General features: G+C 41.8%; 1 protein-coding gene and 1 long non-coding RNA gene across 3 annotated transcripts in view; one reads left to right on the plus strand and one right to left on the minus strand.

Annotated features, from left to right (window-relative positions):
- The window catches only part of HTR4 (5-hydroxytryptamine receptor 4), an 81,344-nt gene that overhangs the window by 11,104 nt on the left and 43,735 nt on the right, over positions 1–26,505 (minus strand). The window lies entirely within an intron of this gene.
- On the plus strand, positions 14,616–17,458 carry LOC112954380. Its single transcript, XR_003250688.1, has 2 exons — positions 14,616–14,746; positions 15,727–17,458. It is a non-coding gene; the product is annotated as an uncharacterized LOC112954380 (long non-coding RNA).

A 26,505-nucleotide genomic window follows, 5' to 3' on the forward strand; every position in this document is an offset into this window, starting at 1 on the left:
ACAACATTTTAATAATGTTATAATGTTGATGTATCTGCAAGAGAAACAGAAACTTGGACATTGACAGGAAGAAACAGAGCTAGCTTTAAAACTGATGAAAGAGCTACTTGTGTTCAATGGTCAAAGTTCATTTTTTAATTATAAACACCAGGGGAAACAAGAAAGCAAATGACAGAGATGGGCCACTCAATGCCATGCTGCAGAAGGTTGGCATGTTCTCCTTTTTCTCATGTTGACTCTGTATTTCCATTTCTCTCTCATTAAGGCTAAGTTTGGTRTTACATTATGTGTTCTAATTACCTCCAGGTTTTGGCCTGCAGTTCATTTATATGCCATAATTATTGCAGAATTCATAAGAGGCCCAATGCTGACAATTAGGCAAGTGCTAATAGGTCTTGGGATGTGCTCAGCTGTGTTAGAAACATACAGTACCACATTAAGAGAGATTTATAACTACCTACAGGTAGCATATCTCATAACAGACATTTTTTTTTAAGCAAGGTATTTTAATTACTAAAATACAAGGAAGAGCAATTAAGAACATTCAGATGAAAGATAATGAATGTTCTTCATAAATGACCACCTTGCAATTAGCATCATTAGATCTGTCATCTACTAGAAAAAATACAACCTATTTGTCAAAGCTATGGAATGAAATGGTGATAAAAGCAATTAAAGCCATTTTCTTATGCAATGTAGACTTCAGAGTCCTCAAGCAGTTTTCAGGCCAAAGACCATCAGCCATGAGCACTGAGACTAACAGCGGGCTACATTTGTTCTACCATTCTTTAGGAAGCTGAGAATTTCTACGTCTGGTAGAGAGGAACAAACAACTTTTTGGTCAGAAAGCGAGAAGTTTGCTTTCTAACATGTGCCACAGTCTAATTGCAGCTATGTGGGAAATGTGAAAAAAGCTCCTCTCCAGTGAAACTACCTGCTTGTGTAATGCACATTTTGCTGTCCTGTGATCCCGGTAGGAGCAACAGACCCTCTCTGCTGCTGGTTCCTACTCTGTTCCTGGTATAAATGCCTCACTTACAAACCTTTGTTTCCCCATCACATTCATAGAAAGTTGCTCCTCATTTTTAGCTTGGATAAAACGGATACTGAAATAAGTCAATAACTCCATATTGCTTAGGGGCTGTGTTTTCATTCCTATGTTGTTCTTCAGGAAGTATGAGGCTTCATTTACTCATCTGCTTTCCCTGCCAAGTACTATTTGACTATTTAGATAKTCTTGAGGAATGTGTGGAGAAGACAGGAGGTGCCTTCATGGCTCTTCAATATGATTTCAGTATGATTCAGAGGGTGCTAAGTCCCCATTTTCTGTTAGCTGTATTTCTTAACATCCTGTGATGATGGTCTGCTATCTGATGCAGCCTTTCTGATCTCAATGGGACTATTCCCAAACACCTGCTAGCAGGACTGTGTATGTGTGATAGTAAACCCTATCTAAAGACTCTTCTCCAAGAGTCAGAAGAGAAAAAATCTAGAGAGAGAAGGACATGAGTGTAAACACTATGTTTTTGTTTGTTTGATTTGGTTTTGGTGGGTGGAGTAGGGAGGAATACAAGAATCTAGGGAGCCCAATGAGAGAGCTAGACTTGTTCTTGGATTTATTGAAAGGAGCCATAAACAACTGCTCTTCAGATCCTCTGTTATACAAAATCCTTGTAGCATGGTATTTACTGCATTTGCACTGCAGTACCACTGCATTTGGTCATAGGATGAGGTACCTGGTTCAATCAAAATATCTGGGAGCTGGCTAGGAAAATGCATACAATAAGTGGTGGTGAGGGCATATTCCTTCCCTTGCTGACACTATTAAAGTTTTCAGTTTTCAGGAATGCAAGTTTGGGAAATGAGTCTTCAGGTGAAACTGTCCAATTACTCTATCTGACAGAAAGTGAAATGCTGGCAGAAAACAATCCAAAATATATCATCAACATTAAGTCTTTTGATTGACTGTCATCTCCGGGCCCCYTAAGCATTATGTGAAGCTCTAGAGTTTGCTGGAGTGTGTCTATGGAATATACATTTTAATTGGTATTCAAGTAATGTCATATTTACACATGACAGAAAAGAGCTGCAATAGTATATGGTACCTAAATGTGAATGCTAGCTGTCAAAACAGATAATACATATTCTTGTCACTTGTGCTGTGGCAATAGTGATTGTATGTTCTAAATATTATACAAATTCTAAATGAAAAGGCTGATTAACTTTAGCTGGAATAGATAAGCTGAAAGTCACTGAATCTTCCAACAGGCAAATTCTATTCTGCAAGATTACCTTTTTCATAATCTCATAAATCACTTTTTCAGCACAAATGCAAACATTTTCTGCAGCAGGAATTTGTTCACAAGGCACAAAAACCACAGCAATAAAAGTTGATGTCACATTGAGCCTCAGGTGCAAAAACTCCCTTTGACCCCAAAGAAAGCTTCCATCTACTTAAGAGTTGTTAATAGCATACTTAAGAACATTATTTATTATATATCCAGCAGAAAAAAATCTAGTTTCTTATTAAAACAAATAATGCCCAAAATATAAAGCTCAAAACAGACATTAAGTAAGCAAAACCTCATCTGTGTTTTCGCTAAGATAATGCTGTTTTAGATTTGTCATGTGGAGCAAATGAAATTGTGTTGTTCAGGTTTGTTTTAGCTTTTTGAGAGATCAAATGGTGTCTTTTTGCCGTGTTGGCCACTGCAGAGGTTGGTTCCTTCAGGCAGAGCTCTTTTCCCTAAGGCAAGCTAAACACAGAGGTCATTTCTTTCTCCTTTCACATAATGAAGGTGTCAGTGGTGACCCCAGCCACTGAACCAACGGACCTCGTGTCCACGGGATCGTGGTCCTGTGCTCYGCATTAATTGAAGCACATCATTGAATGTGCTGAACTGGAGCATTGCTGAGCCTTAATATAGAATAAGTTCATGGAATATCCACCACCTTCTGTGTATGCCTTTGTGTTTGTACGTGAGTGGGCAAATACTTCTGCACACGCTTGCTGTTAACACAGGACTACTTTTGATACCTTGAGATTTCTTTCCCTTCTTCTCCAGTTATAAGTGTTCTTTCAGGGCACACAACAATGGGAGTGCCAGCAGGTTCACTGCTTTATGTATCGCCTTCAAATTTAAAGAGCAAAAAAAAAAAAAAAAAACTAAGTTGAAACTTCTCAAGGTTATGATATCTCCTCCTTTGGTTCTCTTTGGGCGGGCCTCTGTATTTTCTGCTTCAGAGGAGGCAGCTTATTCTATAAATCTCTGTCTTAGCCTCTGCCTTAGTGAATAAAAGTTTTATGCTTGTTCCCATTGAGGCAAAGCAATGATATATGTACTAAATGGAACAGAAAATTGCATTTTAGCCAGCAGGTGTCAAATACTTAAGTTGTGTCTCAACTGATACAATCATTTGTTGATCTTAAGACATAAACCCGAGTTTGTATCTATACTTCTTTGSGTTACCTTGAGGCAATCTAAGGTATACTTTGCTGAATAACTCAGCAAAAGATCACACATCTGGATGATTTTGCTACATATAAAAAATGTGGGRGTTTTTGTCCCTATTTTAAGTAAACTTGTTCCTGATTCTATAAAAATGTGTGGCTGGCCCTAGCCTTTATAAGAGAAACCATAAGATTATGTGGTCCTTTATAGACATTTGTGCTTTATTACTTCATCAGTGCTCATCCTAAATCCTTTACTTACATTTCTGCTGCTACTTAGAAAGATCTGTCATTACTATTTATTCTTAAATACAAATTTCTTCTAGAGCAGAGACCTCTGATTTTGCCAAAGCTTACCGGTTTCACACAGTGACCCTGACAGCCCTTTGCTTGAGCTTGTTATCACTTGTTATTTATATGTGACCAGACCCAAATATTTACCTTTGGGTCTGTGAGTTGTAGCACTGTTTTCCATTCAGAATTGTGATATTTTGAAACTGTTTTCTGAGACTCATATTATTTTGGAAGGCTTGGCTAATGAGCACTTTTAAGAAGTATGCTATCAGCCATATTCAGCAGTGAAAGAAAATGTCCCCAAATATCCGTTGTGATACAGACAATCTCAGCTCTGAGCTCTGGGTTCAACATTCTTGTTTTGCAGCTACTTCAGACTGAAAGCTTTGGCATTTATTATTTTCTATGCTAATAAAATACAGAGTAGAGTGTTATCCATACTGTTACAGATCTGAAGAAGGAGACCTACCTCACCTATTGCCTTCTAAATTTTAGTGTTCTCTGAACAGAAATAAATAAATAAATACAATTAAACTGAAGTGAGGGGAGGGGCCTTGGGGCTTTGGCRTTATTAAGATACGGCGTTACAGGATGTGGTGCACCTTTCACATAGCTCAGCTTGCCTTTTCTCATGGCCTATGGCTTTCTAAGATCACAAATATCCTGAGTGTCTTAAAAAGCCTAGACTGTTTAAACTGCATTAAAGTAAAGGGTAAAACAAAAACTAAAATAGGACCAGAAGATCATTGCTGGCTCCCCTTAGTACTACCACTACAGAACAGCAGAAGAAYGTGAAGAATTTGGCATGCTGACCCAAATGAGGAGGCTTGGCCCTACAACCAGGGTGACAGTGTAACAGGCTACATGGGGATGTGTGTATGGATATTCCTCAGTTCTTGTACAAAGAACCTCTAGCTCACTTTTGCCTTATTTTTTTTCTTTTARTTTGACCTAGAACAACTAAGTTTCTGTCTTTTTATGGGAGAAACAACTGCTCCTGAAATGAGAGCCATTGACGCTTGAATTATCCATTCATCCTAAATATTCCAACATATGCCAGTTTCTTCCAACTATTTTAAACAGCTTATGTGCGCAGGRAGCAATAATTCAGTTCAAAGATAAACAGTGCTGCTATCAGAGCAAAATATTGGAGAAATTAAGAGCCACGCTAATATATCTGCTGTCTCAAGAAGGGCCTGGAAAGGAAATTTTGTTTACATTTTGGCAGTACTTTATCTGCCCTTCCAAGTCTCCAGTTGCCAACCTCTTAACTTCTAGCTGGCTGATAGACATGTCTGTGCTTGGCCAAAAAATGGGTGTGCTCCGGGGGCTAAACACAGCATCATTAAACTAATCTGATTGCTGCAGTGGTGTCAGCGAACACCCTGTTCCCGGGATGTGCCTGCGAGGATCCAGCCTGTCGCAGCTGCTTTGTCTAGCCAGTTTTGAATTGCTCAGCTTCATCTTCTCCAGCTGTAAATCATCCTGCTTAATTAATCCTAATTAAGTGTTGTGGGCATCTCTCAAGCTCGGTTATCTCTTTATTTAATTACACTAACAAACCATATAATGTTCTCTCTTTGATGGGGTGTTTTGCACAATAGTTTAATCCAGCAACTCAAAGAATTAATTAGTTCCCAGAATATGTCTCTATACGGGTGGCCAAGTAAGCTGCGTGTTTGTCACAAATGCCTGGACTCATTAGTCATTGTAATCTTTTGCTGATATTATATACATAGAATCAGGAGCACATTGCCGGGTTCTGTGGGTCTCAAATCCCTGTGGGCTCTCCTGAAGTATAAAAAGAGACGAATACGGAGCAGAGATATCTGGCACTTGCCAGCTGACAGACTTGGCTGCAGACCAGGGTTGTTTACACTGGTTCCATCAACGTTTGCTCCCACTCAGCATCCCTGGCAGTCTCTTGCTATGGGCTGATCCCTTCCATCAAATCCACCAACTGCCTCCCAGACCTGGTGTATGTGCTAACCTGCTTTGAGAACAGAAGCAGCCCAGCACAAGATCACTGCTCCTGGAAAGTTGCTTCAGGGTGTGAGGTGGCATCACTGCAAATGGAACGTTTCCATCCCTGCTACCTGCCGGCGAGGCAGCTGATGAAAACTAAGTTCAGAGGCCCTAATATACCCAGGGGAGGCTCAGATGATCCCCCATGTTAAGGGAAAGAAATGCAGGAACTGGCAGCTTTCTGATTATTCCTTGCTAGCACACCTTTACAGAAAGCATATTCATTTATCTTCTCAACAAATCCCAGGGTTGAATGTTACCCGCTTTTTCTTGCCAAAGAGGCCAGGTCAGCAGAGAACTGCACGCTGCAGTAAAGCAAGGTCCCAGCAAGGRCTGGGAGAGTGACAGCAATGCTCAGTGCTTAGCTGCCCAATGCTGAGGCCCACAGCAGCACCACCCTGACTACCCTGCATCCCTGGGTTCCCAGCAGCAAGAAAAGTCAGCCTAGAAAGATGAGAAATAGTAATAAAGTACAAAGCTCCAGCAGCTCTGACTGCAGCCTGTGGCCTGTGGATAGACAGCACTGGTACAAAGCCTACCACTTGGTTTCAGCTTGTTTTTTTTTCTGGCAAAGTGTCAGAACTGCACAAAATACCCCATGCTGCTGACACCCGACTGACCACCACCTGGGATCCTGGTTAGTGCATGTGGGCAGTGCAGAAATGAGTGAGGATTTCTGTTCTGTTGCTGCTTTCAACTACTCGTCCTACAAGATATTCCATGGACAGCTATGCCTTGCCTGCGTTACCACTAATTAGTTTCTTTTGTCCTCTTTCCTACCAGAACGGCAGTCCATGTATTCTACCACCTGAGCTGTTGTGCCTGTTTTCCAGAAGTGATTTGTGGTCTCCTGGAGGAAGGGAATAGGCTGCAAATTTTACATCCATCCAAAGTCGCTCCGAGTTCAAGGACGAACTAGTTTGGAGGGCTTAGGGAGGTTTTCCCAGCAGAACTCAGATCCTTAATCCAGTTTTGAGAAGCTGCACCATGCTTGATCGCAAGGCTTGGCTCTGCCATCCCAAGCTTGTCTGCAAGGCTGGGGCTGCATTTGCAGTCAAGTACTGTTACAAACCATTTGCAGAGAGACAAATACATCATTAGAAAATGAAAGCTCTGCTGTTGAATTTTCTCTAGTTGCCTACACATGCCTGGATCTCAGGCTTTCTTCTCACGTTTAAAATATTTACTCTCTGCCAGGCTGTGCTCAGACTGCTGAAGTGCTGCTCTGCATGCGACATGTTCTGACATCTTCTCTCTGCTTTTCCACTTGAGGCACCTTTGTCATCCTGTTTTTCTCACTTTGCTCCTTCGGCAGGACGAATGTGGGAGAGCACAGTGTGAACTGCGCTAGCAAGCAGGGTGGACACCCAGCTCCCAAAGGCTGGCTCTTTAAGAGGAGCACTCTCTCTCCATCCATCCACCCGCACAGACATATACACACTGGAATATACTTTACCATAAAAGTACATTGCTTGCTAAAGAAAAGCACTCGGAGCCTGACAGATTTGCTATCAGAATTCCCATGAACTTTCTGCTTCTTCTTGAATTGAGCAGGCAAGACTGGGTGCATCAACAAGCTCTCCACCATGCAAGACACTTGCCTTTGGCAGAGTAGAAGGCAGATGAGAAAGTGGATCCTTGGAGACTCAGGAGTCAGTTTTGAGGGCAAATTCTCCCAGAGCCGCATGAAGTCTTCATTCATACTTCAGGAATCGACTTCATCCAAATGGGAGATAATACAGCTGTCCCAAAGCCCTTTACAAGCACGAATGCTGTTTTTCCAGTACATATGGCAGTACCATTCAAAGAGCTATGACAATGATACTGTTTATAGCTCTGGAAATGGCGCTGCCATCTGCACCACGGTGCAGCAGGTCCGATCCCCGCCGAGCAGTTCTGCGCAAGGACGAGTCCTGTGCCCTGCTCTTCTACAGCGCTCAAGTTTCCAGCTAAAACACACGGCAACTTCTGGGTAGGAAAGTGAAATGAATGAGAATGGAGACTTGATTTTGGTTGGCAAATTCTTGCCATCCACCYTGAAGGAAAATCGCTCTTCGAGTTCTCATTCCGATTGTTGGGAGAGAAAGAGGTACAGCCTGCACAGCCTCCTGCTGTTGTTGCAACCGCTGGCAACTGGRAGAAGCACCAGTCCTCTGCAAGCTGTTCCAGACAGATGCTCAGGAGCACATCAGGGTGGTGCAGATGAGAAGTGGTGACACAAACACAGATGCACACACAGCAGTTTCTCTTTTACTCTGCAGCTTTACAGGGCAAAAACTTCCTCTCTTTCCTTTTTCATCCTATGTTTTGGCACAGTTTCTTCCCTTCACTTTTTATTAATGTTAGAGTGTTGTAATGGGAGTGTACAGCACTTCTTGACTAGCACGGTGAGTAAACACAGCACAATATTTGGACGTTAATTTCTCCTGGAAATGTGCATGGCTCAATGTGCACGCTACACCTACAGAGYGAATTACCAGCTACACACTTTCCAATTAATCCCAGGGGGGCTGCTTGAAATAAAGTGCTGATAATTATTGTTGTCCTTTCCAGCTGGAAACCAATTCTCAGCTGGATATTTGCAGTTGCTCATTGAGAACAGTCTTCAAAATTGAAATATTTGCATTTTGGAAAATCATTCAGGCCCTTGTTTGTGTTGCAAAAGCATTTTCCCAAGACAATTGCCATGTGACTACAAGCCTAACTACTACCCGTGATTATCCCAGTCCCACTAATGCATCATTAAAGGAGGAAGAAAGACAGAAGGGAGCTTGACCTCCTCCCTGGCACTTGTGCCTACCYGCGGTCTCCAAAGATGATTCTGTGCTACAAATTGGAAATATTTATTTTTCCTGTCTGATTTTTAAACTTGAAGTGTTTGAATCAGTTGTGTTCCTATGACAGGCACAAGGAGCTTTTCGCTCAGTGCTTTAAAGCCTCAAAAAGGAGCAGACAGGATCTGAAATAACTTTTCTGTCAGCTTCACTGAATACCTCATCAATAATAACCRCAACAAAATCAACTAGGGGGCATAAACAAGGACAGAAAGAGAAACAGAAGAACGGCAAGTAGTTTTATAATCCTGCTTCTATCTCTAGCCTATATCAAAGTGGCTCTGGGGCTGATATAACCCGTGGTGGGTGTCTGTGTTCCACTGAGTCAGCCAGAAGCCTCCTGACATGCTCTGGCCTGTGCCATGTCCATGAGAAGGCSGCAAAGGAGGGACAGCATCTTTTGGGTATTCACTTTGTCTTGCAGGACAGCTAGGTTGGACACGTCAGCTCCAGCACAGCACTGAGATGTGTCCTACACCAGCCCTATGACTGGAAATCCCCACCACCCTTCAGGTCTCTCATTACCAGCAGCTACACACTCTCACCATGTGCTGCATCCTCAGCTATATTGTGTCCCTACCCTGTACAGATATACATCTTATAGAAATACCAAACACTTCATTTTCTATTCACAGTACACTATGAAGGGATCCAAAGGGCAATGCTTCTCAGAGAAAAAGTCTGGAGAGTTTTGAATGAGAGCTTGATTTTAAGACTTGGCAACACTTGGAATTTTCTTGGCCCATGAAGGGAATATTATTAAGCAAGCTTCAGTATTTTGTAATGTTGTTGTTGTTGTTCAGAAATGCAGTCAATCCCTCTTTTTGACTGCAGRATTTTCTGGAGCCATGGCTCTGCTTCCTTTAGTATTTCAGGAAGTATATGCGGGMAAAACTTGGTAAAAATGGTGTAAGACACTAGAAATGTAGAATGTGTTTGTGTTGATCAAACTCTSTGAGAAATGCTTAAAAATTAGCAATTGCTTAACGTAAAATTTCTCCCTTTGACTGTCTCTCTTCCATTTGGGGACCCGATGGAGCATAGTTTCCTGGCCAAATAACCTAGGAAAAGCTTTTAAACCTGCTGAACCAAAATAACCTAGTAACCAAAATACCCTAGTGCAGATTCATTCTGTTGGAATCTGCCCTTACACACGAATTACCTTTCTGGGAGAAAGGATGGGGAATCACTGGAAAAAAGGTCATCCTCAAAAGCAGATGGGGAGAGAATTCTCCATGGGGAAGGTGGAGAATTTCAGTAGGGAAAAAAAAAATGTGAAACTGAACTGATCTATGGGGAAAAAAAAAAGACCAAATTCCTCCTCCCTGCTCTGAAAATGTGGTATTTTCAGATTGCATCAATTTGGCACTTTCAAAACAAAACAAAACAAAATAATAAGTCTCAGTTCTTGCTTCAACATGATTTTCCATTTCTGGAAAATGCATTTTTGTAACAAAATGTAAAATGCTATGGAAAACATTTCAGATAAAACCTGAACATTTTGAAAATATACAAATGACAAAAAACCTGTTTTGTTTGTGTCAACCTCATGAGACTCAGACAGCACATTACCAGCTTCGTAACCAGAATATAACCCTTAACCCTAACATTATATATTCTACTGTGCATGTGGAATTACTGCCCGATGAAATTCTAATTCTCTCATCAGTGACACTGAGGCTAAGCCACTCACCTTCTTAATGACAACATGAGAAATGGAGCAATTCACATGAAAAAGGGCAGCAATCCCTAAACCAAACTATCATTCTTAACTAGCTCCATCATCTTAGCTTGCCAGCATTTCTCATTCATCATAATTCCATGTTTGGGAACAGCTAAATTTMCTTCCAAATGAATCATTTGGTCCAGAGGCTGCTTTGGCAATCTGCTTGTTTTTCTGTGCAGGCCCTAATCAAAAAGTGGTGGTGACTTCAGAGGCTGCGATAAATAAGGGCTGACTTTGTGAACGTCTAATTGTGAAATTCAGCTGGGCACATCTCACAGCAAGAAGAGCAGGAGTGTCTGGTGTGGCAGCCTGCCGAGCCTTGGGGGTCACATCCTGGATTGCTGTCGTTTTGGTAAAGCACTGGAAAAGGCAAAGTTGATTTACTGATTGTGCAGATTTACACCAGTGTGACCTGGCTTGTGCCAGTGGCATTATCCTTTTTTTTTTTTTTTTTTTTTTTGTCCTTGCTCCCTGTTTCATTCCAAAATTGAGCTATTTCCTTGTTGAACTGCCTTTCAGGAAGGAAATCCAGGAGGGCCATGTGCTGCACTTCCTGAAGAACTCCCAAATATTTTATTTTGTTTTCTAAGGTAATTATTTTTGATACTGTTTCTGTAACCTTAGATCCATACCTTTGCCTAAAAACTCATGGGCAGCATGAAACTATCACAGCCCGTGGAAAGGTATCATGTTCAGCCTTAATGGGTCACAAGATCTGCCAGTCCCTCCATTAGTTAGCTCGCAAGCACCCAGCACAAAGAACTGAAGGGTTAATGTACACTGCAGACCCTTAAGTCTGAAATTTAGACCCTCAAGCTTTCTTCTCAGCCTCTCTCTTAATATGTAGTGTCAGTATTAGATACCCTTAGATACCTAAATGCAAAGAACCAGCTGCATCCTGGCAAGTCAGGGAAGCTACAGGCTTCGTTCATAGACTGCTCTAGGCTCCTAATCCAAGGTTCCTGAGTAAGTCTCACCTTTCCCGCCTGTTCAAACATCAGACTTGCTGACGTTGGCACCAGCTTAGTGAGCAGAAGGGGATGGAGGAGATCACCTGCAGGTCCTTTTGTCTGGAGGAAACTGAATYCATTTATCCCCCATCCCAGTGAGACCCATCACTTCCATATGGGTAATGGYTTCTGGGTACATATCCCTGCTCATATTTGCTGGGGTTTTGCCCACCCTGCACAAGGATTTTAAAAAGGTACAGGAGACAGGATGAGGTTTTAACTTCTGTGGCTAGTGTCCCTGCTTAAGAAAAGGAATGTGTGCTGAGTGCCATCTCCTAAGATAGTAATTGTAAACATTGCACTAGCAAGAGACCCAGAGGAGGACCAGGCTGAACTGCCCTCAGCATCTCATTTGCAGCAAAACTTCAAAAAGGGAGTTTGTGAGCACAGGGTGCAGGAGAGAGCATCAGATGGCCTGAGATGTTGGGCTTCTTGTTCATGTCCCCAATTAGGCAGGAAAATGTGAGTTTTGAAAAATAGCCAGCATGTCCCACCTACTAGCTTAGGTGAAGGCAGAAACCCTCAGTGACAGMGTTTATCAGCAGTGGGGGATCTCCYTGAACTGAAATGCTGAATAATGCTGGTATCCTTCAGTACTGCTGTGCAGGGTCATTTCCACAGYTGAAATGTGGTTACAGGGTGCTTGTGTATGGGGTCTGGCCAGGAAAACGCTAAAGGAGAGAGCTGTACCTGCAGAGGACTGGCAAGATGCGCAGGGCAGTGGGATTGCTAATTGGGACTAATTAGCAGCAAGTGCTTTGTGTTGAGGGAAGGAGATAAAAAAAACAAGGGTAGGAGAGCAGCAATACTAGAGGTGGTGATTGAAGGAGCTCTTTTAGTGCTTCATTATCCAGGTTAGTGCTAAGTGATGGAAAGGTGTTAAAAATACAGAAGGATGCTGGTTGTGCTCATCTGATTTTTCTCTGACTGTTACTTGGGAGCAAGAAATCTCGTGGGAGTTGGGGGTTATGGCTGAAAAGGCAAGAGATTGTATCAGGACTCCTTCAAATACTCCTATTTAGCTTTTCTCTTTTTAAAATGAAGAACTTTCTGCCTGTGTAGTTGTGACTGGGAAAGAAGCTGGCTGTGGCCTGGCTGCTGGGCTGAGCTGCAGAGCTACTGGTTGGACCTCTGAGGAGTGCAGCTGCGGCTCATGCTGCCCCACGTGGAGAGGGAGCTGTGCTGAGGGCTGCTCTGTTCTCTTGGCTTCTTCCCCTTTGGCTCTCCTTGTGGAAAGGTCTAGGAAAGGTAGTGTGAGTAGAGGGGTATGCTCTCAGCATGGGACTGCAGATGCTGGAATAGATATATGGGTGCATCTGAAAGGTGATGGGAAGGCAGCATCTAAAGGTTAGGGTCTGGAAATTGCTTCATTGCAATATCTCTCTTTTGAGGAACTGAGGTTACTGGGCAGTTTTGTACCTGGAAGTGAGCCCATGGGATAGACCAACTGGTCTTCTAAATACCCAGGTTTCTTCTTCTAGTTCTTCAAGCTTCAGTGAGGGAAGAGGGTTAGAGGATGCTGGAARCTGTTTTATTATGTTTTTTTCTTGCAGTGTGTTCTTGGCATTCATTTTGACATTCTATTTAGGTAAAGAGATTCTCTCTGTGCCTGAATTTTCTACTTCACGTTAGCCCACTTAACTAGTAGCTTATGGGGCTTTCACTAATTCCACACCCTCTTGTTGTTGGGGCAAAACAACCTCCCTTGTTTTCATGGCTTTACAGGGATGGTGTTAGTTCCCTGTCAATTATTTCCGTGGGAATTTTGCAGTGTAAGATTTGAGAGCAGTCTGAAACCCAATACGGGGAGCAGATTGCAGCCTGATCCTGGCTCTGGATCTGCATATGCTGCAACCTATCCAGGGAATACGGTTAGAGAGAATTACAGATGGCTGAACCAAACTGCAGCCTCCTCTTTGAACTCTGCTGTACCAAAGCAACTGTTAAAATCTGCTGCCTGTCTTTTAGACAWACAAGTGTCCCAACGAAGAACAAACAAAAGCACTGGAGAGGATAGGAGAGACCTGCCTGCCACAGATCTGTTGGGTTCTCTTAGCTCTGGGTTCCTTGGGGGTGAAAGCTATTGCCAAAAGGCAGAGTTCCTGCTGCATGCCACCGCCTGCAGTGTCCTGTGGTCAGGACCTGTGCTCTCAATGTCCTGGGGTAAAACATATGTATTCAGCTGGAGCTTCTGCTTTGCCCTTGCAAATTGCAAACTATACCTCAAGGGAGGCTTTAAAATTCGCTGCAGTGAATACTGAACTCACACTCGCAYAGAGCTACAGTAATAAAAGAAAGGACTTACTGAGCATGTTCATGGTTAGACAGGAACGGGTCTATGGCAGAACAGCAGGAGGAGCTTGGAGACAGAGGAACAGCCACTTTTAGTGCACAAAGGAGGAAAGACAGACACAGTGAGGTAGTAACAGGAGAAAGGAAGGAAAACACAGAGGTGGTTAATAGGAAAAGGCTCTTCTCCTAGCCTGATAGTAAACACCAAGAAAATGTTTCAATTGTGTCAAGGTTCCAGATGCATTTCTAAACCTCCCAAAGGTTGGAAGGGAAATGTCATTTTATAATGGTGGTTGTAACTGAGTTAGAACTGTAAGAGGTGTTGAGTAGGTTCCTTTTTTCCAATAAACACCTTGGGGATCCTTCAGCATTTCTTCTTTCCTTTCCAGGAATGTTCTTTTGCCTTCTCATTGATGTGTTCTGTGGCAGCAATGCATTGTCAGGCTCATCTTCCAAAGCTCTTGAGTTTKGTTTTGGGATGGGATTTAGCAACTGTATGCTGTCTCCCTCCTGCTAGTTTCATCATTACCACAAACCTATTCAGACCAAATAGAGGTTCTTTTCAGGAAGCAACCTGCATCTTCTAAACACAAAAGTCTAGGGAGTAAAATTTTTATGTTTAGGCCCCTTAAYGTCTACACATTGTTGATTTATAAATATTTTATGTAGGAAATGCTGAACATAGCTTTGCTCCAAGTATATATCTATAGAAGAAAGAACTGTCCTCTTAAAGACCAGCTATTTATAAGCTATCACTACCTCAGAATGATCTTTTTGGGGGCTGGGGGAGGAGAGGGGAGGTGAGCAAAGAAAAAAGGCAAGTTCCTCCACAGAGATCAGTGTGTCCCACTATTGATTTTTCCTTTCTTATTGAAAGAAGGAGCCACTTGAGCTTCCTGAAGACATTATTTCCTTTAATCCACACAAATCAGTTTGCCTTTGTCTCAAAGCTCCTGGCTGGTGGTCTGGAGTCCTGCAGCAAACTCCTCCAGGGCACAATTTCAGCCTCGCAGCCCTGTTCAGGAAAGTTTTGTGCGATGGAGATCTGCACCTATGACTGCCCTTCACACCTGGATCTGTTATGCTGTCTCTGCTCATTTGCTGCCTCTGGCCAGTGAGTATTTAAATTCATATTAGAGGGCTGAAAGTACTAGAAAAAWTTTACTCTAGCTGCACAAAGACTTAAACGTGCAATGACAGCTATCAGAAATCATGAAATGAGTTTCTAATATTCTGCTGTCCTGTGAGAGGACAAGGAATCCTCTTTGCATAAAGTTGAGATTAGGGGGCACAGTTGTGGGTTACGGATGTTTTGTGGAGCTGGATTAGTTAATTTTGTGATTGGTGCTCCATACTCATATGGTTGAATGTGTTTCACCCTTGATGAATGCAGAGTGTGCATCAAAACCTCTGTGGAAGGATCTAGATCTATAGGATTGGTGTGACATGCCCACYTGATAACACCTGTGGCACAGAGAAGCCTCCAGCACAGCCCACGGGGCAAGGGAAGAATTTCTCTTTTCTGTCCTTTCTCCTTTGTGTTGTTCACTCTGGTGTCCTTTTGAGCAAATTCCATGCTGATGCTGCAAAAAAGCTGCAGTGAGGTGGAGAGTGAAATCACAGCATTCTTACAAAGGATGAACTTGGAAAAATTTCAAAATTCACATTTTACCCTAGATAATAAGCTCTTAACTGGCCTTGCAGGAAAAAAAAAAATGTGTTGTCGTAGGCCCTGCTTAAAAACTCTTCACCCGTCCTGTTTGCCAGCCTGGTCGGTTAGTGTATTTGTCACAATAAAGAGAACCGCTGTGAACAGATGGGGTTATTGAAGAGGCTTTGTCTCTTGATCTTGAACAAATATTGACTTGCACCTTGCACTGAAGGATTCCCGATAGCTGGACACAGCACACGCCGGAAGAAGAAAACTGAGCTGCTGCATCCTCATGTACCCGAGATGAGACGTTTCTACTGTCTCTGGGAAATCCTTTGAAGACAATACTTGGGCTCTGCTCATTTTGCCTTGTTTTCTTTGCCTCATCCCAAAAAGATGAAAACTAGAAGGCCTACCAAAAGGTTTTTCATTCTCTGTTTCAGGCTGGAGAGAAGAGTTGTGGTAAAGCCTTTCTGAAGGTCAACTGAACAATCAAAGCTGAAATCCAGCCAGACCACRAGGTGATTCAATGTCAGCTTTGGACAGAAGTCTCAGGACTCTGACACAATTCAGAGCTGTTAATGTAACTTAAGCTACAGCATTCCCAAGCCATGAGTTCTTAATTTTATGCCTTAAAATATCATTATTTCTCYGATTACATTATTTCTCTGATTCTGTAAAATACAAAGGGTCCTAGTGAAATCAGTCTGCAAGTTACAAGGTACCAGAAGGTYTGACATTTAGTGGCAAGAAACTATACCAATAGTTTATCTCTGCAAAACAAGAGCTGTTCAGGAACTCATCTCCTCTGAGATATATATCACTTTGTCATCAGTGAGAAAGGCAAGAAGTATAGTTTAATGAGCTCTTAAAGCAAGAGAAATAATGTCAATTAAACAATGAGAAACAGCGGGGGAATCGCTGTTAGTAACAAACTTGCTAGATAGGCTCCCACTCAATGAAGATATCAGCTATGTCACATAAATCATGAGTTCCAAAACTGCCTTCTCAATGTGCTTGCCTGATTTAACAAAAATATGCCGTCTTCTGTGATGGATGGCGTTAACACTGAAGTAGCCTGCAAGAGCCACAGAAGAGACCATGTAATGCAGAAGACTCAGAATCACCACTAACAGATTTGCTGAAGGGTGTGTAATGGTTGATCTAGTATTCAAAAGACATTTTTTACTCCCAAAGGCACACATAAGGAAAGACTGCATCATTACTGGTGGCAAAAACAAGACAGAAGCACATCTGCATCAATTCACGATTCAGGTCAACCGTTCAACATGTGAACGCATACTGAATAGCAGATGTTAGCAGCAGCTATAATCTTGCCTATGACACATAAACAAATCTAAAAACCTGAAAATGTCCAATTTACTGTTTCTGAAATTTTCTATAGAAGAGGGTAAGATGCTTACAGCTGACTGAGGGCTGAAAACTAAAGCAAATGAGCACTGCAGTCAGATTCACAGCAAGCTAAACAATGTCTATATCTGAACTTGATGAAGCATGTGAACCAGACAAGCTGGCATCAACACCTGCCCAAAGGTACACCCAATYAAAAAGAAAGGCTGTGGTCAAGGATCCAAAAAGTGACAAAATGGCAAAAAGCAATCAAACTGCATGCTGAAAATCCTTGATATCTCCCTGAAGATATGAAGGAGATGTCCAAAATGTCTTGTGGAATTGGGCTTCTTCTCTACCAGATGCTCTGAAGACCTTTGTAGCAGTTTTAGCTACAGCAGCTGGAAAGCTTTTCCATAGTGTGAATGTATGAAGAATGAAACAGGCAGTGTGTGTGATGCCTAAATATGATCATTCTGGACTCACAGCCCAGAGACCTCATCTGCACATTAAATCTCTTTACAGCAGGTTTCATGGAGTGGCAGGACCACATTTGTTTCAATTTTATTGATTTTTTTTTTCTAAAGATGTTTGATAGTCTGCATGCACGTGTGCTGTGACCATTTCTCAGCCATGTGCAAATCCACCTAAAGCTGTCCATATCATGAAGGGCAAGTMGATCTGAATAGTGGGTTGCAACAAGGACAGCAGCTAGGCAGAGGTTCAGGGAAGACCTTCATTCCCTCTGCTGCTGCTCATCACTCTCATACTTGCAATATAAATGCCTAGACAATGTAAACCTGGGCAGGCAACCTAGGAGACTGAGACTTTGCTGGAAGGGTTGTATTATAAACTTTCCCGCTCTTGACACTGCCTTCCACAAAAAGGTATTCTGAAAAAAAATGAGAAAATCCCCTGGGAATCAAAACCAGCTATCTTAAAATAAGCTTCTTCAAAACCAAGATGTCAAACAATAGCACCAAAAACCTTGTCCATGCTTTGAGGGACAGTCACTGATGTTGTGAGATGTTTCTACCTTGTGCACCAGCTCTGTTACAGGAAACCCATAGTGTAATGTTTCCTATAGTAACCCCTGAAAGATTCCAGATTTTACCTTAAAGGCATATAATAGCATATAATGCTGCTATATGCCCAAAATAAGACTTTTGTGATTCTATTAAAGCTATATCAAAAAAAAAAAAAAAAAAAAAAGGTTGTAGGGCTCTTAAGAGAAACAATACTATTATTTATTAGCTGATGGAGACGAAATCCAGGAGAAGTAGGAAAGCATGGTACAGATGTGATGAGGTAGCTCATGGTAAGATGAGATTGAGAAGAAAGAGGAAGGAGAGTGATGTAAGAGATCTCACAGMAGAAGTTTGAGAACCTCTAACCCTGTGTTCTCAGGAAGAAACCTGGGTGGTGGTAGGAGATGGACCATATTTATGCATTTTTCTGATWAAAATATAATAACATACAATTCTTTAACATCATCAAAATTTCAATATATTAGCCTTGTTTCTTGTTTTTTTTTAAACTCTTTGTAATTGCTCTTTTTCATTATCTCTGTAAACACATGGCTTAATACCCCTGTTATAAGGGGCCCCATGGCTATACTTTTTTCTTATATTATGAAGGAAGGCTTGAGGAATGACCTGTGAAATATTCCCAAGGTATATCCTTATGGCATTAAGCTAAATTAAAGCTTTTCAGAAATCCACATCATTGTCCAAGAGATTCTTTGAAAACTTCTCCTACAGCAGCCAGGAAGAAAGAGGATTATTTAAAATGAAAATAAAAAAGATGTTAACTAAAATTAAAATGCACTTAATAGCTCCAAGTTTTAGAGATAAGGAAGTCAACTTCTAGAATGTTATATGACAGTCTAACAATAATTGTGGAGCTCTTTGTGAAGACTGATATATATTGTATAAAATCACCTTGATGAAAAGTAGAAGTCTCTGGAGAGAAGAAAGAGTGGTTCATAAAGCAAAGCTGTGCAGAGGTCTAGGCTGAAAGGCAGCAAAACCTCTTGTACACAACTGAAACACAGAGGGGGAGTAGGTAAATGGTAATTTGCTATTCAAAATAGAATTTATTTAGGTACAAAAACCAGTTTAGACTCCTAATATGAATGAAGAGACACATGTGAATACATGTGAATATGTGTTAGGAGTGATGTATGTATTTACATAAACGTTGTGATATAGTTTCAATAGTTTTGTGCCATGCCAAGATATTAAGCTGCACTACAGCAGGAAGAAAACCTTGTTATATCTGGCAATAAATACACAAACCTAGTGCCCCTCTGTGTCAATGGTCCCAGCTTCTGCTAGGTGTGGGGAATGCGATATAAGTGGAGATGGAAGGCAGAAAACCTGCACACATCTTCACCACACTGCTCCCAGCCAGTAGTGCTATAAAAGTTGTGTTCCTAACACAGGACTCACTGGTGTTGAAAAGTCCAGATAAACATCATTACATGAGAGAGCATTATTTTCAACAGAAATTTTCCACTTTAGGTGGATAAACCTGAGTATCTAGCATCATAATGTTGATTAAGGAAGCAGGGCTGGGATTAAAATTAAACTGTCCAGTAACTGTACAGGGTATTGATATGGACTCAAATGAAATCAGATTAGAGCTTTTTCCAACAGATAACATCTTGCTTTCTCATCAAAGCCTCCAAACCAATTAAAAATACCATTCAGATAACTTTGTGCAGAACAGAAACTGTTGGCCTTCACCCTCAGGAGACCTAGAAGGATGAGAACATAAATGTGTAGAGATCTAGCCCATTTTTATTGTAGAATGAGTCCTGTGAGACAGATGACTTTTCTATTTTTGTTGTGCTGTTTCCTCACACCATGTTTTGCAGGAGAGTGGGGAAAAAAGCTTGCAGGAAAGCTATGGCCTCCAGCATGAAGGGATGCACAGGGAATGCTGAGTTTTGACTGCAGAAAGGCTGGACAGGAGGAAAGTGAATAGGAGAAATGGAGAAGTTGCGAAGGATTCCTCTGGAGAGAGGTATGTAGGAAGCCCTTGAGAGCTGTTGGGGCTTTCCAGGGCTCCATTGGGAAATCACATCTCTATTCCAAGCCAGCAGTTTCCACCTGCTGGGGACATGATGTTCATTTTGTGAGCTGGCTGTGCAAAGTGGAGAGAAATAAGAAACAGTCATGCATGTCAAAGATCAGCGAGGTTTAATTGGAAAAGACAACAATTAGTGTAAGTTACTTAAAGTTTCCATTTGAATCAAGGAGACAGTGAAGTGAAACTTGAAATAATTGCACACAGAATAAATACTAAACCACTGCAGGACTAGCCATTGCTGTTGCTTCTTCCCCTCTATTATCTTTTCTTTTTCATGAAGAATCCCCATCCTTCTAGCACTGCCTTCCAACAGCACTGGAGTGCCTTTCAGCAGCTGATTCTTTGCAAACTTCTGTGAACCAAATTACTTTCCATTTTTTTTCATAAACAATAGATGGATTAACTGGTGTCTTGCAGAGAGCAACTGTGCTGAACCAGAAGTCTGGTTATGTCATTTTTACTGGTGACAAACCAGTTGTATATAGAAAAAATGAGTACCAGAGTTGGAAAACCAGGTGGTTTCTGGAATTAGTGGTGTGAAGCCCAATTCCCCAGTGGCATGTGTAGCACAAAATCCCCATTGTCCCCTGCAGAAAGGGCTTTCCAAGAAACCTAGAAGTATCAGGGGCCATACAGCCAATGGGGAGCTGCTCAGTTAGCACCTGGGTATTYTCTAGGGAGATATAAATCGGGCCAGCAAGCAGCAAAGGTAAATCTCAGACTAGAAGGAAGTCTTGAAAGGAATCCTGCCTCACCAGAATACATTAATTGTTTTCATTACCCAAAGCACAAGTCATGCAATTAAAAATAGACAAGAATGAACTGATATTTCAATTGCTTCCAAGCTCAAGGTGCCCTTCAATACCTTGGTTTCTTTACCAGAAGAAAAGTGACGCAGAATTGAAGTTCTGATCGTGAATCTTGTTTTAATCCAAATAACAAAAGGAGTTTATCTTACCTCTAATCTCTTTTTCCAATATACASACATACTGAGAGAGATTACCTTACTAAAATTGAAGGAAACTGTGGTATTTTAAAAACCTAATCCCTTCTCTCCTCTGTAGGAAATAAGATAAGTATCTTGATTTTATTCAGTACAATTATGAGAAGCTTTCCCCTTATCAGAAGTTCTCTATTTCCTCTCATGAAACAGTTTTTGTGCTGCAGACCACCTTTCTGCACAGTGTCCTGACTCATGACCAGCAGTGCAGGTGCACTGCGGCCGCAGGAACGCAATCACCTCCTCAGACACAGGGCAGATGCTGGCATCAACTTATCCATGTGCAGGTGCCCCATAAGAGACAGGTTAGTACACATATCTTGGCCCAAGGTGTTGGGGACTTGGTGATGATATGGGGCTGATGTCTGGTCAGTGAGGATCAGGGAATGGAAGAGATATGTGCACAGAAGCCACCAAGATAACACCTTGGTTTTATCATCTCAGAAAGCTGGTGTGCTCTATGGAAGGGAAGGGGAGCCGAGGTCGTTCCACACCCTTCCCTTAGAGCTACTCCAATCCACRTCATCTTTTTTTCAGAAGAATTTGATTTTTTTTTTTTTTTTTTAAGTCTAAACTGCTCAGCATTTAAACTTTACACAAATAACCAAAAATCAGGAAAAGGAGCAGGGGGATGGACCTTACCCAAGATGACAAACCCAACATAAAAGAAATTAGCATCTCAGCTTCCTATCCCAGCGACTACCTGACTTCAACAAAGAGTCTGTTACATAAAAGAAAGGATTTGGCAATAACTTTCAAAAACACACCCCGTAAAAATTGAGAACCCTGAACAAACTGGAGCAACACAGCATGCTGTCATGCTAGTGCACTGTTGCTTCAGTAGTTGCAGACATGCTTTGCCTGCCCCCAAACCATGATGGGAGCAAAGCAGAGACACCAAGCACAGCCCATAGTGATTCTCCACTGCCATCTCTAACCTCCAGTTTCCTTCTCTCCACCTTCATTTTTTCTGGCTTCACTTCAGTAAATGGTGAATTTAAATTCAGTAAGTGCAAATCATGCTCTGTATTTTCCAAGCTGTGCTGGACTCGCCCTTTYCTATTTGAAGACCTTGCTGGGGTGGTTCTTTGGATATGTGTTTTCCTGATGGTGTAGGGAACTGTTCATACTTGTGGGGCTGCAGTGCAGCCTCCCCAGCACAGTATTTGTGTGCTGCCCGGTGGCCGCTCATCAGCACTTGCTCTGTGTCCCCAGGCCAACATTTCGGCAGGTCAGAAGAAGCCTGTGAGATATGTCTGCTGTCGCTGCTAAGAACCAGAGGCCCAAACCTGCACTGTGCAGRCTCTACTTACACGCAGCTACACATGCAATGGATTCTGCCCTATCAGTGTTTTTTTCCTGCTGCAAACAGGTATTTTTCTTACTCTTTAACTGGTGCAATTAGACTGGATATAGCTGTGGACTTGGCTCTCTGTTCTTCTTTCCCCGTCTTCCTTTTTAACTCCCCTGGTTTCACAGTGAGCAGAAGTTGCTGCAGGAGCTCAAAGGCTGCTGTCACAGGGCTCAGCGATGACCATATTTGTGAAAGGTTGGAGCAGGCTATTGGGCATGGTCAGGCAGTGGGAAGCCCCAAGGGAAAGGAGGAGAGCCCCTCTTGTCACACCAAGCAGCTCTTCCACAGTGTGGGCTGCTGTGCCACCTGTGTGCCCAAGCACGCTTTCCTGCATGGGATGGTGCTCTTATCTTTGTGAGTATTTTTGTCCATGATTTTAGCCTGTGTGAGGGGCACATCAGAGGCCTGGAAGAACTTTAAAGGTCTCATGGGGCATACATATGCATATGCCAGTGCATGCATATATTTGTAGAAGTTAAGACAAGTAGAAATACCTGTAGCTTTCTTCAGGGGGAAGGAGGAAGGAAGGACAAGGCAGGTGACGATGTCTCATGCCTTAGCTTGTAGGTCCTTTGATGCTGCCCAGAACAACACATGGCCAACTCCTTTGCAGTGTGTGCAGCTCTTTCTTTTGTGCTTTTTACTGTGCTGAACATATAAGTTCCTAGATTCCAAGCTCCTCTGTCCTTGTCTTCTGCAAAACAGACTACAAGCTCTCCCTGCATTTCCTGACACAGCCCATGTCTCCAGTGTGAGCTATCGCACACATTCCGGTATTTATAGCTGATCCCTCACCAGTAGCAATCTTGATATTTGTGCCGGCTACACTAGAAGTCTGTAACTGCAGAGAAGACTGATGCCAAGCTGTAAATTTCTGCTGGGRAAGTTGGAACATAAGTTTGATTGCAAATCCTGGCAAAGGTTCGTAAAAAGTTGCAAGAAAACTCCCCCAAGTAATTAGAAAATCCTTTTCTATTTGTTTGCAGGTCTAATGATTTCTTTTTTTTTTTTAAAGAATACCTTTTTGGAATTGCACATAATAACTTAAATGAAAACTGAATTGTCTCTTGACTAAGATGAACAGCATTAGAGAAGGACCTAATGACTGTTATACTCTAATTTCCCTCTCTGAGTCTTTTCCCTTGTGCGAGATTGTTCCCTAAACTAATTTTAGCTATTTTGTCCAGTCTCATTTTGAATAGCACAACACGATTAGAGGTCTGCATGTAATGTTCATACCTTCGAATATMCACACCAAAGAAGTCAGAAACAAAKGCACAAAAGAAATGTATTTAGGAACTTAATGGCGGTTACTTTGAGGTCACTGAGAGCCTTTGTGCTGAACTGAATGCAAACCAATATATGTGTGCTCCCTTGTCTAGTGCTTCAGAGACAGCTGAAGAAGACGCTTTCTCTTTTCTTTCATTCTTCACTTGATGAACTCTGGGCTTGCTATAAAATCTTCTGACTACTTACAAAACCCCACACTGCTAAGAGCACTGGTATCCTTAGATCTCTGTCCAGGCAGCAGCTTAGCAGTGTCCCTCTGCTCCCAGGCTGCCATCACTTGTCTCAGCTTATACAAAGATATATTTGTTTGGGAGTCAGACTGTTTTTCTGTTTGGAACAAGTTGTAGACCATCTATCATGGTCTACATGGTAGTAGGCTCGTTATCTTCAATGTTATTAAACCAAAACWATGTATTGAAGGAAAGAGGCATGGGACATCCCTCTTCTGGAGGCCRAGGTTACTCGACCAAAAGAGATTGTTGTGATTATCTAGTTTTCCCTGAACTCACTCTTGCTTTGTGTTCTATACCTGTTCTTGGACAAAGGGATCATTGCAAGGAAAGCCGGTCTTGATTCTTAATTTCAAGTGATAGAAAACTGCTTATGTGATAAGCTGTCATCATGGCTTATAATTTTCCCTGACAAAAATGAATGCTTTGTTTCCAGTGCACATTTGTCCAGCTCCTGTTGTTGCTATATGTGTGTTAKATTCTATGCCCCTAAAGGTACTGATCGCTTTACCTTCTCTAGTATAATATAAATAGCTTACAGGGCAGGACTATTTTGTCATGGTCCCTTTTCCAAATATTATTTGGTGTTCTCTTAATCCTTTTCATTTTTCTCCTCTGAAGTGTGGTACTCCTTTGCTAGCCCTGCTTGTGCTCTATGCAAGGGCAGCACTGACACCCAGCTCCTGCACACGTGTCCTAGATATCTGCAGGAAGGGCCACACTCACCCTTTAGGCACAATATCTAACGGGAGTTTATGTTCAGGATTGAACCCTATTCCTAGCTGGCTGTTTATTAGATTTCCATGTGCTCAGTTAACCAAGCAATTCAGAGTGCAGATTAACTCTGGGGTGCTATTTCGCATCATTGTTATTCCTGTAATCTTCTGGTATCTGCATATTTTATCAATTATTGTTTTGTTTTCCTCCAGAGAGGAGATTAAAATTAAACAGCTTAGGGCCAACAAACATTCCGTAAGAATCTTCACTAGAAATATTGCTGCCAGCAGAAAGTAATTTTATTAGGAMTATTATTAGGATATTATTAGGACTTAGAAACTATGGAGATGATCTATTTAATATATACCACACTGATATAGCTACCAAGTTAAACATGTTACATTTCTTGCAGATTGCTATCTCATAAAATCATATAATATCTCATAATCTTGTGGTTGCTCATGGTAAGTACATTACCCTGTCTTTTCATTTTTTTTTTTTTTATATCAGAGTCCCTATTCAGTAGTCTGAACATGATTTAAGTCACACCTCTCTCTTCCCAGTCTTTATCTTGCTGACGTATTTATAGATGGCACCAATGTGACAATGAAGGCAAGACTCTAGGCAGGAGTCCCTAGTCCAAGGCTGAACATGCCCTCAGGAACCCTATCTGTGGAAGGAGCTCTGGTCAGCGCACGGCTCCTCTTTGCTCAGCAGTAGCTGTGACTTTCTCTCCCCACCACCAGGATGGGTTTATTTTTATTCCAACAGAGCTGTAAGCCATGAAGCTGCTACACTTCCAAAATCTAAAGCCTTGAGAGGCTATGTTGTCTACTCAACTAGCAGCAAGGAAGCACCYGCTCGGGTGCTGGAGTTGAGAAGTTTTACTGCCACAATTCCCTATATTCCTTATAGGGACTTATAGGAGTCCACAGCAGTGTGGTGGCTACGGGTAATTCTCCCCACGTTTTGTGTGCCTTCGTCGTGCTGAGAGGAATGCGGTTGATTGAGTTATTTATTTTCATATTTCTGAAGATAACGAACTTCCAGCCCCTCAAGCTGCATGCTTTTTTGTTCTTTGTTTCTCTTGGCTCTCATAAAAGGAAAATTGGGATGTGTTTCACTTTAGAGAAATAAAATTGACATCAAGCCTGCCTAAGAAGGCCTCTCTGTGTTGGAAAAATGAGTAAATAAACCACTCACCACAGCCTTCCTGGAAGGGACTGATAGACCGAGCAGTGCACTCTGAGAGGAAGCAGTGAAAGTACCAAAGTGACCTCCTTGACCCGTATGTTCCCGAGTTTGTCTACTCTGATTATTGCTCAATTACATTTTACCCAAAGTCATATTATGTACTATGACAAAATTGTAGAACTTGTTTTATCCAAGAACTCAAGCAATGCTGATCTAGGTTGCAAGCCACTTGTGATATAACAGGGTTTAATGATTTATAAAAACCATGAATCTGTTGTCTTGTGCAAGACAAAAAATATGCAAGCAATAAGTTTGAAGTTGAAGACTGAATTTTTCAGATGATTAAGCCTTTGTGTTTTCAGACTCAGGCTCCTGGCATATGCTACAGTCATCCGGAAACCCGTATCTAGTGCTGTTATTGTAGCACATTTTCCCATACATGAGCTGAGTGCTCATTGTAAATTCTCCTATCCACTCATTATTCAGAATGATTCTTGAACCCTTTCAATGAATGATGTTTCAAACTATAGGTTATTAGAACTATGAATTGCAAATATTGATAATGAATTACACAATTTGTGCTGCAACCAGAGAAACAAACCTTTGTATACAACGTGTGTTGCCACTGAAAAATGCAAAGGACATGAATTTGTGAGGTTTAATTGTGAATTAAACCTACCAGTTTAATACAAACTTGCAGTTCTCTGTGGGTTTTGGGGGAGGAGCTCTGCCCTAAGCTCAGCACAATGTGTTGAACAACTTTCTTTTCTTTCTTCAGGTTCGCCTTACTGCTCATCCTGCTGAATTTAAAAAAGATGCCCTTCCCTTGCACAATATCCCCATTTGCAAAAGCTCTTGGCCAGGAAGAAACAACTCTCCGTTTGGAAAAGAACTGCCCAGCCCCTGAGTAGCTTCTTGGTTGTGTTACTGAGAAACCAACCTGAAGAGGAAGATTTCAGAGTTTCAGGTACTGAGAACCAAACCCTTGTATTTC

Source organism: Nothoprocta perdicaria, unplaced genomic scaffold (assembly GCF_003342845.1).
Source record: "Nothoprocta perdicaria isolate Ctin4 unplaced genomic scaffold, notPer1 scaffold_5, whole genome shotgun sequence".
Lineage (NCBI taxonomy): Eukaryota > Metazoa > Chordata > Aves > Tinamiformes > Tinamidae > Nothoprocta > Nothoprocta perdicaria.